The sequence below is a fragment of the Balaenoptera physalus genome, assembly GCF_965194825.1.
Source record: "Balaenoptera physalus genome assembly, chromosome: 2".
NCBI classification, from domain to species: domain Eukaryota; kingdom Metazoa; phylum Chordata; class Mammalia; order Artiodactyla; family Balaenopteridae; genus Balaenoptera; species Balaenoptera physalus.
The window spans coordinates 92208436-92222894 of NC_138883.1; the positions used below are offsets into that span (position 1 = coordinate 92208436).

Consider the following 14459-nt stretch of genomic DNA (forward strand, 5'->3'; position numbering starts at 1 on the left):
GTTATTGTATTGGTCATCTCTGTTTGTTTGTTCTTTAATTCTTCTAGGTCTTTGCTAAACATTTCTTGCATTTTCTCGATCTTTGCCTCCATTCTTTTTCCGAGGTCCTGGATCATCTTCACTATCATTATTCTGAATTCTTTTTCTAGAAGGTTGCCTATCTCCACTTCATGTAGTTGTTTTTCTGGGGTTTTTTCTTGTTCCTTCATCTGGTATATAGCCCTCTGCCTTTTCATCTTGTCTATCTTTCTGTGAATGTGGTTTTTGTTCCACAGGCTGCAGGATTGTAGTTCTTCTTGCTTCTGGTGTCTGCCCTCTGGTGGATGAGGCTATCTAAGAGGTTTGATGGGAGGGACTGGTGGTGGGTAGAGCTGCCTGTTGCTCTGGTGGGCAGAGCTCAGTAAAAGTTTAATCCACTTGACTGTTGATGGGTGGGGCTGGGTTCCCTCCCCCGTTGGTTGTTTGGCCTGAGGCAACCTAATGCTGAAGCCTACCTGGGCTCTTTGGTGGGGCTAATGACAGACTCTGGGAAGGCTCATGCCAAGGAGTACTTCCCAGAACTTCTGCTGCCAGTGTCCTTGTCTCCACGGTGAAACAGAGCCAGCCCCTGCCTCTGCAGGAGACCCTCCAACACTAGCAGGTAGGTCTGGTTCAGTCTCCCCTGGGGTCACTACTCCTTCCCCTGGGTCCCAATGCACACACTACTTTGTGTGTGCCCTCCAAGAGTGGGGTCTGTTTCCCCCAGTCCTGTCGAAGTCCTGCGATCAGTTCCCACTAGACTTCAAAGTCTGATTCTCTAGGAATTCCTCCTCCCGTTGCCGGACGCTCCAGGTTGGGAAGCCTGACGTGGGGCTCAGAACCTTCACTCCAGTGGGTGGACTTCTGTGGTATAAGTGAGTCAGTCTGTGAGTCACCCACCCACCACTTAACGGTATTTGATTTTACTGTGATTGCGCCCCTCCTACCGTCTCATTGTGGCTTCTCCTTTGTCTTTGGATGTGGGGTATCTTTTTTGGTGATTTCCAGTGTCTTCTTGTTGATGATTGTCCAGCAGCTAGTTGTGATTCTGGTGTTCTTGCAAGAGGGAGTGAGAGCACGTCCTTCTACTCTGCCATCTTGGTTCCTCCTCCTGGTATTTTAAACATATCTTTTCTTGAATCCCAATAAGCATTATTATTACTAATTTTTATAGTCATTTAAAAAAATGTTTACCCAGACTTTTATCATTTTCTTTGTTTTTCTTTCTGCACCTGAAACCTCCATCTCAGATTACTGTCCTTTTGCTCAGGCTTCCTATGGAGAGGTTCTCCAGTAGGTGAACTTTCTCAGTTTTTGTCAGTTTAAACCAGGGGTCCGCAACCCCCAGGCCACAGACCGTTATCTGTCTGTGGCCTGTTAGGAACTGGGCCACACAGCAGGAGGTGAGTGGTGGGCAATTGAGCGAAGCTTCATCTGTATTTATAGCCACTCCCCTGTCAGATCAGCGGTGGCATTAGATTCTCATAGGACCGCGAACCCTACTGTGAACTATGCGTGTGAAGGATCTAGGTTGCGTGCTCCTTATGAGACTCTAATGCCTGATGATCTGAGGTGTAGCTGAGGCGGTGATGCTAGCGCTGGGGAGCGGCTGCAAATGCAGATTATCATTAGCAGAGAGGTTTGACTGCACAGAGACCATAATAAATCAATTGCTTGCAGACTCACAGCAAAACCCTATCAGTGAGTGGCAAGTGAAAACAAGTTCAGGGCTCCCACTGATTCTGCATTATGGTAAGTTGTACAATTATTTAATTATATATTACAATGTACTAATAATCTAAATAAAGTGCACAATAAATGTAATGCACTTGAATCATCCCAAAACAATCCCTCCCCCCACCCCAGTCCGTGGAAAAATTTTCTTCCACGAAACCAGTCCCTTTTGCCAAAAAGGTAGGGGACTGCTGGTTTAAACAAAACTCTTGAACTCTTCTTCAGGGGTAGTTCATTCTTTGACAATCTTTCAGGAAGGGAAACAGTAAGAATATTAATGGGAAAATATCATAATTTCCCATAACTGCACAATCCTGTAGCTGAATTTAGAACATCCCAACACTGGCAAAAATAGCTCATTTATCATGCCACACTTCATCTTGGCTAGAAATATGTGCAGGCCCCAAAATGGCAGAAGCCATACTTTGGGTTCTGGTACCAAAAATGTAGAAGTTCTCCTTTGTTTCAAGCCCAGAGTTTTTTACACCAAGGAAAAGCACCAGTTAGCCTGAAGTTGGTGAGTCATATGCCTAGCTTTTGTAAAAGGGCAATTATAATAAAGAAGATGGGAAAGAACTAGTATATAGGCAGATCAATTTCAGTAAAAAGTACATATGTATCACTATCTAGAAGTTCATTCTTTTAAAATTGTTTGGTCCAGAATGCCATCAAGATACCTCCTGGGATGTCTTTTGTTCCCCCAGGAGTATCTATAGCCCAATTTTAAAACACTAAACTAGCATATAGCTTGTGAAACCCACAAGAATGTTCCTACCAAGCTCTTGGGAAGAACACAAAGATCAGATAAATATATGTAGCCTTTCAGTTTCATAAAATCAGCACATGGATCTTAACCGTAGAAGTAGCTCAGAAGGTTGACACTAAGGTGAGTGGCTGTTAAAAAGCAAGGAACTAGCCGATAGTCAACAAAACAAGTATTTATTGCTACAAAACTACTTTCGACTAACTCACGAATTACTGCCACAAAAGTCCAAGGGGATCAGAATAATTAACATACAGACTCAGAACTATAGTTCTCACTGTGCACTGAGTACCCAATCTCTTAACATAATCATGAAAAGCTGACTCTAAATTATGCCATTCTGTATAGGAGTACCAGAAAGTGAAAGTTCTGTAAATAACAGCCCAGAGAAGGACTATTGTTATTTCATTTTAAAGCATCATCAACTTTTCAGGAAGAAAATAAAAGCAGATGGCTTAAGAGCAGGGTACACGTGAGAATCACCTAGAAAGACTGGTCAAATGCACATGTCCAAACCGTACTACAAACTGACTACTCGGGATCTCCAGGGTGATTCTTGTTGCCCACACTTAGTTAAGGACCACTGCTTTAGGGAATTTATTTCTAGAGAATCTGCTGGGGTCAAGACTTGTTAGAAAGAATTTCTTCACATTTAACCAATATTATGAATTTTACCAAAATCACTGTACTCAGGATCATTTTGATAGAGATTCCATTACCTTAAAAATAGAGGCAGGTCCAAGGCCTTTGTTCTTAACAATAAATTTGCAGTATAATTTTACTAAGAATAATTGCAGACCAGGCATCATTCAGAATATCTGCTAGTTTCTTGGTTAAGCCAAAGGGAGGCCATCAAAGTAGGTCACAAAAGGTGCTCCACCAACAGTTAAATAGGACTAAAAGGCTGAAACTTACTATAGAATGTAAAGTGAAAGTTTGAGCAATAAGAAACGATATATTTGACAATTTTAATTGCAAGACTAGGAAAAGAGGAAAGGGTTAGGGGAAGGGGGATTATATGGATTAAACTGGAAAGTTGTCTGAGAACTAAGTCAGCTCTAGACTTCTACTGTCTTTCTTGGCTCACATGATCTCTTTCAAATCATGTCTCCCTCTTTCGCCTTTGAAGAGCATCTGATTGGACTGGAAAATTAGCTATGTAATATATTGTCATATCCCTACTGGCTAGCCCCCGGTTCAGAGATTAGTTGCATTGTCCACTCTGGCCAGAGTAGTAGAAATGGTTTCACCCCAGCACACTGACTGATTTTATCAGTAGGGCTGTGTAACTGGTAAATGCTGCAAGACTTTATAAACCAACCAGTGTATTCCTATTGTTCAACATTGGTGATGAAGCCCCTGGAAAATCCTGTTGACCAGTCTCTCCAAGGACTCTTTTCAGGGCATTTTCAGCAGTATTCACTAACCTTCCACTTTGAACTTTGGCAGGTCTAGAAGAGGCACTTCAGACCTTCTGATATTTACAGGAGCTTAGTTTGAAAACATCGCCATTTGTAGGCTCTTGAACAGGGAAGTCGAATGAGTAGTGTGATAGTTGACAAGAGTTTGGTGAGTAACAGTTTCTAAGATGACCTAGAGACTTGAGAGCCTGGAGAAATTAAAAATTTTCTATTGTGCTAATCCAAGCTTGAGGTGAGGAAGACTGTATAAGTTTTTACATTGCTGCTGTAACAAATGACCACAGCGAATTACCTTAGTGGCTTAAACAATACAAATTTATTATCTTCAGTTCTTTAGGTCTGAAGTCTGGCATGGGTCTCACAGGGCTAAAATCAAGGTGTTGGCAAGGCTGCAGTCCTTTCTAGAAGCTCTAAGAGGGAACCCGTTTCCTTGCCTTTTCCAGCTTCGAGAAGCTGACCACATTCCCTGCCTTGTGACCACCATCCTCTATCTTCAAAAACAACAACAGCAGATTGAGTCCTTATGCTGCCATCTTTCTGGTTCTCTGATCGTAGCTGGGAAAGTTCCTCCACTTTTAAGGAATCATGTTATTAGATTTGGCCCACCCAGATAATCCAGGATAATCCCTCTATCTCAAGGTCAGTAATCTTAATGACATCTGCAAAGTCCCTTTTGCCATATAAAGTAACATAATCACATTTTCCAGGGATCAAAGTGTAGATATCTTTGGGTGCCATTACTATGTGTACCATAAAACACCTAGAACAGCTCTTTTAGGCAATCAATAGGCCTTCTCTTTTAGCTGGGTTGATGGCCCGTAGAGTCAGTTTGGTATGGAAATGGGGTGGAAGAGGTAAAAGAAGATATTGAGATCAAGCCTAGTCATTTGGGTAATTTAACCCCTTTTCAACCATTCTAAGATGGGTGAAAGTCTGTCTGCCTACTGCCTCTAAGAGGGCCAACCTGCTTCTCACGATAGCATGGTGTCGAGGGGAAGCTTCCAGATTTGTGATCAATAAGCCTTACAAAAGCAGGCCTGGTTTTTTTCCCAAATGTTCCCAGGGATGGGCTTATTTTCTCACATTCCCTGAGAGCACTGGTGCCTCTCCTGTTGGCTCCCAGTTGCTGGAAGCCATCTGCCTTCTTCTTCTCCTCCTCTTCCCTCACATGGGCCCCATCTCAGTCAGGGTTACTTCTTGGAGGGAGCAAATGGGACCAGGGAGCAGGATGTGGAGAATGACTGTGGAAGCAGAAGTCAATGTTGGGGCCACCCTGGAACTGTTATGCTAGTGGAGACCCACTGTGTAGTTGATTTGGGTGCAGGCAAATGTTGTGGCAGTCATTCTGAGCAGAATGTGAGCACCAGAGCCTTTCTGTACCACTGGGAGTGGCTCCAGGAAAAAGGATGCCTAGCTAAGACACTACCTCTGAGAGTTTTGATATCTTTATTTCTCAGTCTCATTGGTTGCGCCTGATTTCCTCCATGACATTAAACAACTGTTGTATGATTTTTCTGTTGGTAGCACACAATTTTTCCAAATTAAAAAAAAAAAAGACAGGAACAAAAAGGTTATGCTTTTCATCTGTGTCTGTGTAAACAAACCCAGTAATTACCATAACTCAAATTGCTGCTGAAGCTCTCCATATTTTAATGTGCACACTGTCGCTCTTGCTACTAAATCTCTGCATATATCCTGGGAAGTTAATCCTGAATTAGGAAACAGAAAAACTGATTAAAATAACATTGGGCCAAGTCCATGATTTTTATATTCATAAGATTCAAAATTTCTGTGAGGAAATGTGCAATGCAAATTGAATTACCTTCCAGAGTAATAAAAAAAAAAAAAGAAGGAAACCAAAACAATGGTAAAATATGGGTATCCATGCAGAGAGATGTATGAATTAGGCTTTCTGTGGTTTGCTTTGATTGTGATTCAATATTCCACTCCTCTGAAACAACCTTTACTTACCAGGCTGCATAAACTCAATTCTCTTCAGTATAAAGTGAATATTATCCAGTTTTAAAGTAGCAACATTTCCTTAAATTCTACACTTTTATCAAAAGAGGTTTTTCACTGAACTTTGACGATAACATTATTAGTCCTTGCAAATGTTCTAATCACGGTCTTTCTTGATTGCCTTTAGGACAAAAGAGCAGTTGTAAATGTTCAAAGAAAAATCAGGAAGGTGAACGGCCATTGTTTTTGTGCCTATTGTCATGAGGTAGGTGAAACTGAGTATTAAGGAAATAGTGTAGAAAATTCAGGTCTCCACATTTTCTTTTAATAAATTGGGCTAATTTTAACTCTCTCCCACATATCTTTCTTTTTTCCCTCCATACCCACTCTTGTCCCTTTCTACCCTGTTTCCTGCCTGGGAAGGCTGACCTGTAGGAACTGAACCAATGAGCTCTCTTGCTCTCTGGCTTGCGTTTGGGTTTGGCAATAGACAGCCCCAGCAAGAGGTCAGAGGGAGAGGGGAGGGTAAGGTCAGAGTTCCCTCCGCATGGCTGTGCCTCTCCGCTGAAGACCACTGCTCTTGTCATGGTTGCCCTTTCTTCCAGGCTCTGGAAACTGCTTTCTCCCCCTTTTCCTTCAGGCCTGGCACTGTTTGTTATAAGCTTCAGGGTACTGTACTCTCCTTTGTGGTTTTGGTTTCCCATATCTTGCCAAACCTTTATAAATACCCTCTTTAGTAAACACTCCTCAAATTATTCTAATTTGACTGAGCTCTGTTTCATATTTCAACCCTTACAGAGACAGAATCTGCCTCATCCAGCCCTATATCTAAATTCTTCCCACATCCTGGGCCCACCATCATTTCTTACCAGGACTACTAACTGACCTTTCTACTTCTACTCTTTATGGCTCGAAATCTTCTAAAAGTTTCTCATCACAAATATAATAACGTCCAAATTCCCTACCATGGCCCAGGGCCCTGTCAGACTGTTAACATTCAGCTTCATCTTGAGTCACGCTCATCTTCTAGGTGCTAGAACACACCAACTTCTCTTCTGCCTGAGGACCTTTGTCCATGTTGGTCACTCTGCCTGGAGTGTTCTGCTCCCCGTCCTTCGTATGGTTAGCACTGCCAAAGCCAAAAAAATGAGTAAGTGAGGAGATGGATTTTATTCAGGCTATTGCAATAGGGAAACACCTCAGATCTGAAGATTAGAGTACGTATTAAGTTTCCTATGGTTGGTGTAACAAATCATTGCAAATTAGCGGCTTTAAACAATAGAAAGTTATCCTATTATTGTTGTGTGGGCCAGAAATCCAAAATGAATCTTACGTGGCTAAAATCAAGGTGTTGGCAGGGCTGTGCTGCCTCTGGAGGGTCCAGGGGAGAATATGTTCCCTTTCTTTTTCCACATCTAGAGCTGAATTCCTTGTCTCCTGGTCCCTTCCTCTATCTTCAAAACCAGTGATGTAGCATCTTTTCTCTGACTCCGCTTCTCTCTGCTTCCATCACATGGCTGTCTTCTCTTTTATCTATGGTCGGGTCTCCTTCTGCGCCCTTCTTACAAGGATACTTGTGATTCTGTTTAGGGTCCAACCAGATAATCCAGGATAATTGTCCCGTCTCAAGCTCATTAATCACATCTACAAAATCTCTTTTTCCGCATAAGGTAAGATATTCATAGATTCCAGGGATTAGGACCTGGATATCTTGTAGGGCCATTTTTCAGCCTACTACAGCGTGTCTCAGCAGAGGGGTTTGCCTTAGATTTTTATGGGGAGGAGTAGACAAGTTACAGGTGGGGTTATTTATAGTTGGGATTGTTTTTTCAATCAAAGCAAGTTTCAGTGGAACAGGAAATGCTTAGCTGGTTTCAGGGGAACAAACAATTCTAATCTTGGCTAATTATTCATGAGACAAAGAAGAAAGAGGATCTCTGACCATGTCAACAGATTCAGGCAAAAGGAGAATGGTCTGGGTTTAACCTTGTCACCAGTAAAAATGAGAGCCATCTACAAATCTTTTGGGAGTCCTGAGAAAGAGTGGATAGCAAGTCTTATCTAAGCCATGTAGGGAATGGTGGTTCATTGCAGTTAGTCATTTTCTAGAACACAAAGGGGTGAGGGATTTGGGGAGAAAAAGACTGGGGAGATTTCTTAACCATCACTGTTTTCTGGGGGCATAGAAGTCAGGTAAAGTTCAACACTGTCATCACCTTCTCATCCTTAAATATATTTTCATAGATGCCCTCCCTGAACACCCTATGTAAGTAACTGCCCTCTGCATTATTCTCTGTCATAGTTTCCTCTTTATTTCCTTCACAATATTTTTCACAATCCATAATTATTTTGTATACTTATTTGCTTGTCTCTCTAGACCATAAACTTTTTGAGGACAGGGAAAATGGTTGTCTTATCTTAAGAGCTTAGAACAATGTATCTTTATATCTTTACAGCCTGGCACATTTTTGTTGAATTGACAAAAGAAGCAATACCAGATGGCCAATAAACTCATGATAAACTGTCTAGTAATTACCTCATTGGTAGTGAAATAAATAAGGATAAAAATAACAGTGAGGTAGACAAAAGAGAGTCAGACATCGTAGGCAGCAGGACCCACATGTTCAGAGACACACAGTGGTGTGTGTGGAATGTGGGGCATGGCTGGTGTGAGATGGGACCTGAGCCTGGCAGGCTGAGGCTCCACAGTGAGTCAAAGACCAAGCCTCAAAGGAGGTGGGGCTCTATACTTCCTATTCCCCTCAGTGCCTGCATTCATTCATCCTTTCAACAAATATTTTTGAATGTGTTCAGTTTGCCAGGCACTGGTCTAGACTTTGGGGACATAACAGAGAATGGACCAAACAAAAATTAGTCTGACAGTAAATAGAAGAAGTGATTAAAATAAATAGTGCTGAATGTTAAAGAGAAAAGCAGAGCAGGAAAGTGAAATGTGGAATGTAGGCTTGCAATTTAGAGAGTGGCCAGGGAAGGCCTCAGTGAGAATATGCTACCTGCCAGGTGTGGGATTGAGGGTGGAGGGCATGTAACCAAACTTGAAAGAAGTGATATTTGGGAGAAAGGCATTCCAGGCAGAGGGCACAGCAAGCACTCAGGTCCTGAGGTGCAAACTCACCTGTAAGAAGGCTGGTGTGGTCTAAACAGAGTGACAGAGAGGGGTGCACAGTTGTAGGAGATGAGGCCACAGAGGCAAGGGGTGAGGGTTGCAGTTGTAGGGCCTTATAAGCTTTTGTAAGGTCAGTGGCTTTTCCACTGAGTGAAATGGGAAACCATTGGAATAGTTTGATAAGAGGATTGACATGCTCTATTTCATTTAACAGGATTGCTTGGGCTGCTATTTTGAAATGAGACAGAAGAGGATCAAGGCCCAATGCAGGAAGACCCTTTAGGAGGCTACTCCGTGATCCAGGTGAGAGATGATGGAAATAGCACGTATCAGGGAGGTAGCAGTGGAAATGATGAGAAATGGTTAGATTCCGGATATACTCTGAAGCCACTAGAATTTGCTGATGGGTCAGATGAGAAGTGAGGGAGAGAAGTTAAGGATGACTACAAGATTTACGGCAAGGATGGGGTTGCCATTTACTGAGATTTGGAAGAATACTAAAAGAGCAGCTTTGGGAAGGAAGGTCAAGAACTCAGTTTGGGACACATTAACTCCAAGGTGCACAAGTAATACTTTTAAAAATAGAACTCATTTTGAAAATGTTCCTGTGAACATTAGGAAATTATAGAACTGGTGATCATCTCTCTCCAGTGTGCTGGTTGCGTTAGTTTAATATCTTTCAAGACCTGTTATTGCTTACTTCTCTGAACTGCTCACCTTCCCGGAGAATATTTCTACCACTTCTTTGTTGGGAGAAGTACAACAGGAAAATTAGAAAATCTAAGTATATAACTGCTTTGGAAATAACAATAGAAAAGTCTGTATGTGAAATATCTCCTTTTCCTGATCTCTTGGGCATCCAAAAGAGCAGATGAATTGAATTTGGAAGTTGAAGAAAGCCACCAGCTTTGGGGAAAGAGCTGCATCAGAACAGAGGCCCAGCTTTGGCCCCCAGGACTCTGCAGCTGAGTCCACAGCTTGGCAGTTACCATGTCTTTCTCTAAAAAGTTGACTGCCTAGCTTTGGCCTCAGGCAACCCTGTGCTGAGAGATCTTCCAGGCAGAGAAAGAGAGCCCAGGCTCCTTGCTCTAGATGTCATTGCTTGTCACCTGCTCTGAAGTGATGACACTCATAACCTAGATCTTGGCCTTAACCTCTGAGTTCTCCTGCATCCTTCATCTTGAACTGCCCAACCTGAAAATACACTCTAAGTCTCACACAAGAGCTCCATACACTCTGCTTCACTGCAGAGTCATTCCATGTAAATTAATTTTCCAGGTAACTGAAGCTTAGCTGTCCTTTGATGTCAACCATATGAAGGAAAATTTTTCTGAGGCTGAACTGTAAACATTCTTGCTTTCTTAACCAGAGCACCTAGAACAAAACTGAACTTTTGTGACGTTAGGCTGTCTCCTCACAACTTGATGATGCCTTCAGGCTCTAGTGAGGTATGTAGAGTCTGTGCCTACTACACTTACAACCTCAAACTGCTGTGTATTCGAGGCTTGTATTTTCTTTTTAAAAATGTTTTTGTTGTTTTGCTGCATCATCCCTGCTGCCATTGCTAGTTACTGCTTGATTATTTGGATGCTTCACAGACCATTTTTAACTTATTATCTGATTCCAAGCTTGGGTCTTAGTAGCTAAAATATGATCTTCAGAAATGCAAGATAGCATTTGTGGTCGACAGCATTGTAAGGTGGCCCCTTCACGTTCACACCCTGTGTAGTCTCCTCCCCTTGAATCTGATCAGGACTTGAGTATGATGGGATGGCCACTCCAATGATTAGGCTACCTGTATGTTTGGCAAAGGTGAAGGGACTTTGATTATGTAAAGTCCCATAATCATTTGACTTTAAGTTAATCAGAAGGAAGATTGACCCAGGTGGGCCTGACTTAAGCAGGCAAGCCCTTTAAAAGATGATCTAGAGGTTAAGAGGTTTTCTCTCCTGTTGGCTATGAAGAAGTAAACTACCATGGATTCTACAGCAGCAAAAAAATTAATTTGGCCAAAAACCACATGAGCTTGGAAGAGGACCCTGAGCCTCAGATAAGAACACAGCCCTGAGCAGCACCTTGACTGCAGTGCTGTGAAACCCTGGGCAGAAAATCCAGCTTAAGCTATGTCTGTACTCTCAACCCATGGAAACTGTGAGATAATAAATGGGTATTGTTTCATGCTGATAACGTTTGTGATAATTTATTACGAAGCGATAGAAAACTAATACAGTATCCTATTTGGATTTTGTATTTAAACGGGTAAAAGCATACTGCACTTGCAATGCATGGGTTCATACAAACTTAATCACATTATTATAATTACCCCATCCTACTATGCATAATAGCAATTCTGAGTTTTATTCATCTCGGGAAATAAAACTCCAGAACCTATTAAGATTATGCTTGTCCATTCCTGAGCTTCAGCAAATAAAATATGCAGGGCTGTAGTGGAAATCCAACTCAATATTTCTTTTCTCTACTAATTTTTCTACCCAGGAGAGAATCATAAATTAGAAAAAAAAAGATCTCATGTTTTAAAAAAAAACTCAAATGGAACAAAACTAAACTTATCAGTGGCTGTGTGGTGGGGTCAACTTTTTCTACATGATATTTTAGTTACCTATATTATAAATAAGTGCAAAAAAAATCATGATAGTATAATATCTCTTATATTTTTGAGCATTTTATAAAACTTTAAAAAGTTTATTTCATACGACCTTCACAATATATGTCACTTCAAACACAAATTAAGAACTAAACACAGCCTAGCAGGCTAGTAATTTGTTTATTTATATATTCAATTTTTTAAATATTGTTTTTGAGTAATTATTATTGGGGCATAGTAAAAATCAAATCTCTCTTTCACAGCCACCTTCATTAATCTTGTTTTCCTCTCCAGAGTCAACTCTTACTGGTTTCTTGTGCATTTTTCTAGAGGTATTCTCTGCAGTTACAAATAAATATTCAAACATGATGTGTTAATTTTAGTAATTTATATTTTACTAGAAATTGATATATTTCACTGGAATTTAAATAATTTACCGGAATAAAGTTTTAAAGGGTGTTCTTCTCCATAGTTGTACTCATAGTTCCTTGCTCATTTGTAAATTTGTATATTTCTATTTTATCCTTCGACATTCCTTTTTTTTTTAAGCGATAGCAACAAACAGCACTTGAGCTTATCAGCTGTACTGTTTTGTCTGTCCTGGTCTAACATTTAGTTAAGTACTTACCATAAAGTGCTCAGCCACGTACTGTGCTCTGCTTTTAATACACACGATCTCATTTCCCTGCAACAACCCTCCAGGGTAGATCTTTTAATAATGCTCATTTTACGTATGAGAAAGTGGATTCTGCAGGAGGCCAGGTAATGAGCCTTCCACTAGTAAGTGGGGAAAACTGAGACTCAACCCCTCTCTTTCTGACTCCAGAACCTCAGCTTTTAATTTTACTTCCCTGCTTTTCTTCCTTAATGTCTTCTTCATGCTTTCCTTTAATTATCTTGCACAGTTTCTAACTTCTTGAGTTGACCATTAACTTTCATTTTTCGTATTTATTAATAAATCCATTTATAGATATAAATCTACCTCTGAGCCTGCCTTATCAGCATAAACTATGTTTTGTTATGTGGAATTCTCAATGTCATTTTTGCTAAATAGTCAAAATGTGTTATTTCTTTCTTTTTTGACATGAGATATTTAGAATTTTATTTTCCCAGTGAGTAAGATTTCTCATGTTGTTGTTTATATATTGGTAAATAATATTAGTTTTGTTGTATTGTGATAAAAGCGTAATATTTCCTATTTCTACATGTTAGAATTTACTGAGTTATCTAATATATAATTTGTTTTCAAAAACATTCTATAGATTTCTAAAAGACAGTGTAGTGTTCGTGAGTGAGCACTATGGTACCTATTAAATCCATTTTTTAAAAAATGTAGTTTGAATTCTCCTATACTTGATCTGTCAAAGTTGGAGAAATAGGTGAGCTGTTTCCTAAGAAAATTGACTTTCTTAGTGACTCTCTCCTCGCTTCCAACGATTCTTGTGTTATTTATGTCAATATGATGTTATTTATTTAGATAAAGCTCCATTATTATCATAGCTATATTATGGCTATATATCTTTTATAAATATAAAAAATGATGCTCTCTTATCCCTCCTAATTCTTTTAATCTTAAACTTTGAAATTAAAATTGCCAACTCTATTCTTTTTGTTTGAATGTTTCTATATATTTTTTTATTCTTTTGTTTTTAGCCTTTTGGATATATAATTTAGAATATTATGCTAGCAGATCAAATAGGGTTTGATTTTATTTATTTTTTATTAAATTTGAGAGTCTGTTTAAAAAGATAAACGCATTTATATTTTCTGTTTATTTCTTGTATGTTTGATCTGTCTTTTATTCTATTGTATGATTTCTCTTTTTTTAAATGATAATTTTTTTCTGACTTTTTGGGATTATTTTTTCCTTGTTTTTATGTTCTTTATGCATCAGAATTTACATACAATGTTTTAAATTCTGTTAGAAGACAAATTTAAGCTATTAAAAAACTGTACTCAAACCTAGAATTATCAAAATTATTAAAGCCAATGACAAAATAGTGTCCACTGGCTTTCTCTTGTGAGAAATGCTGAGTCACTAGTGCTCCTCCTGGCACTGAGGATCTGTCCTGTGAGAAAACAGACATAAAAAGAGTGGAAAGGTGAAAAGAAGAGTGGGACTTTGAAGTGGTACCAAATTTATTTCACTTATCTTTTCCTTTTTTTATATGCACAAGAATGGTATGTGATTTAAAAATCTATACCTACATAAGCCTAAAAAAAGGCATCTCAATTAATATAACAAAATGCCAAGTGATAGGATATTATGTCATAATTTAAATAGCAGAAATTTTTCTTCCTTAATAGGACCTAAAATAGTGTGTTTAGAATGGTGTCATAGATGAGATGAAATATTATATATTCTTTTTGAAAACACTTTTCTGCATTAAAAAAAGGGAGGCTGAGATGGTTCTTTTCAGCATCAGAAATCCTAAAGAGGTAAGACTGACCAACACACCTTCCCTGGACAGGAGATTTTGCCTGTAGACCAGGGCTGCCATGCTCTGGGGCAGCTGGTGGCCCCGTGGGAATGCCTGGGTCAGATGCTGGGCCCTGAGCACTCTTGGCTTGACCTCTTGGCTCTTACTGCAACTCATGGGGATGCCCTGATCTGTCAGCAACTGGGACATTTGAGTCACACCCAAAGAGGAATTTCTCCTGTTCTCCCCCTGGGAGTTCAGACAGATTTCATCCTTATGTCAACACGTCCCCTACATCTCTGCAGAGGAAAACATTAGAAATATCTAGGTGGACTGGCTCCAGGTGACCTGTGCAGCATTATCCAGCCAGCAAGGATCCTGTGGATGCTAAGTCTGACAACCAGCAGATGTG

At 40.1% G+C, this 14459-nt stretch overlaps 1 long non-coding RNA gene across 1 annotated transcript in view; it reads left to right on the top strand.

The window, feature by feature from the left end:
• Positions 1 to 14459, top strand: part of LOC309654660 — a 94832-nt gene that overhangs the window by 8467 nt on the left and 71906 nt on the right. The window contains exons 2-3 of the long non-coding RNA XR_014260385.1: positions 9237 to 9325; positions 10392 to 10470. This is a non-coding gene — a long non-coding RNA (uncharacterized lncRNA). The remainder of the gene's footprint in view (positions 1 to 9236; positions 9326 to 10391; positions 10471 to 14459) is intronic.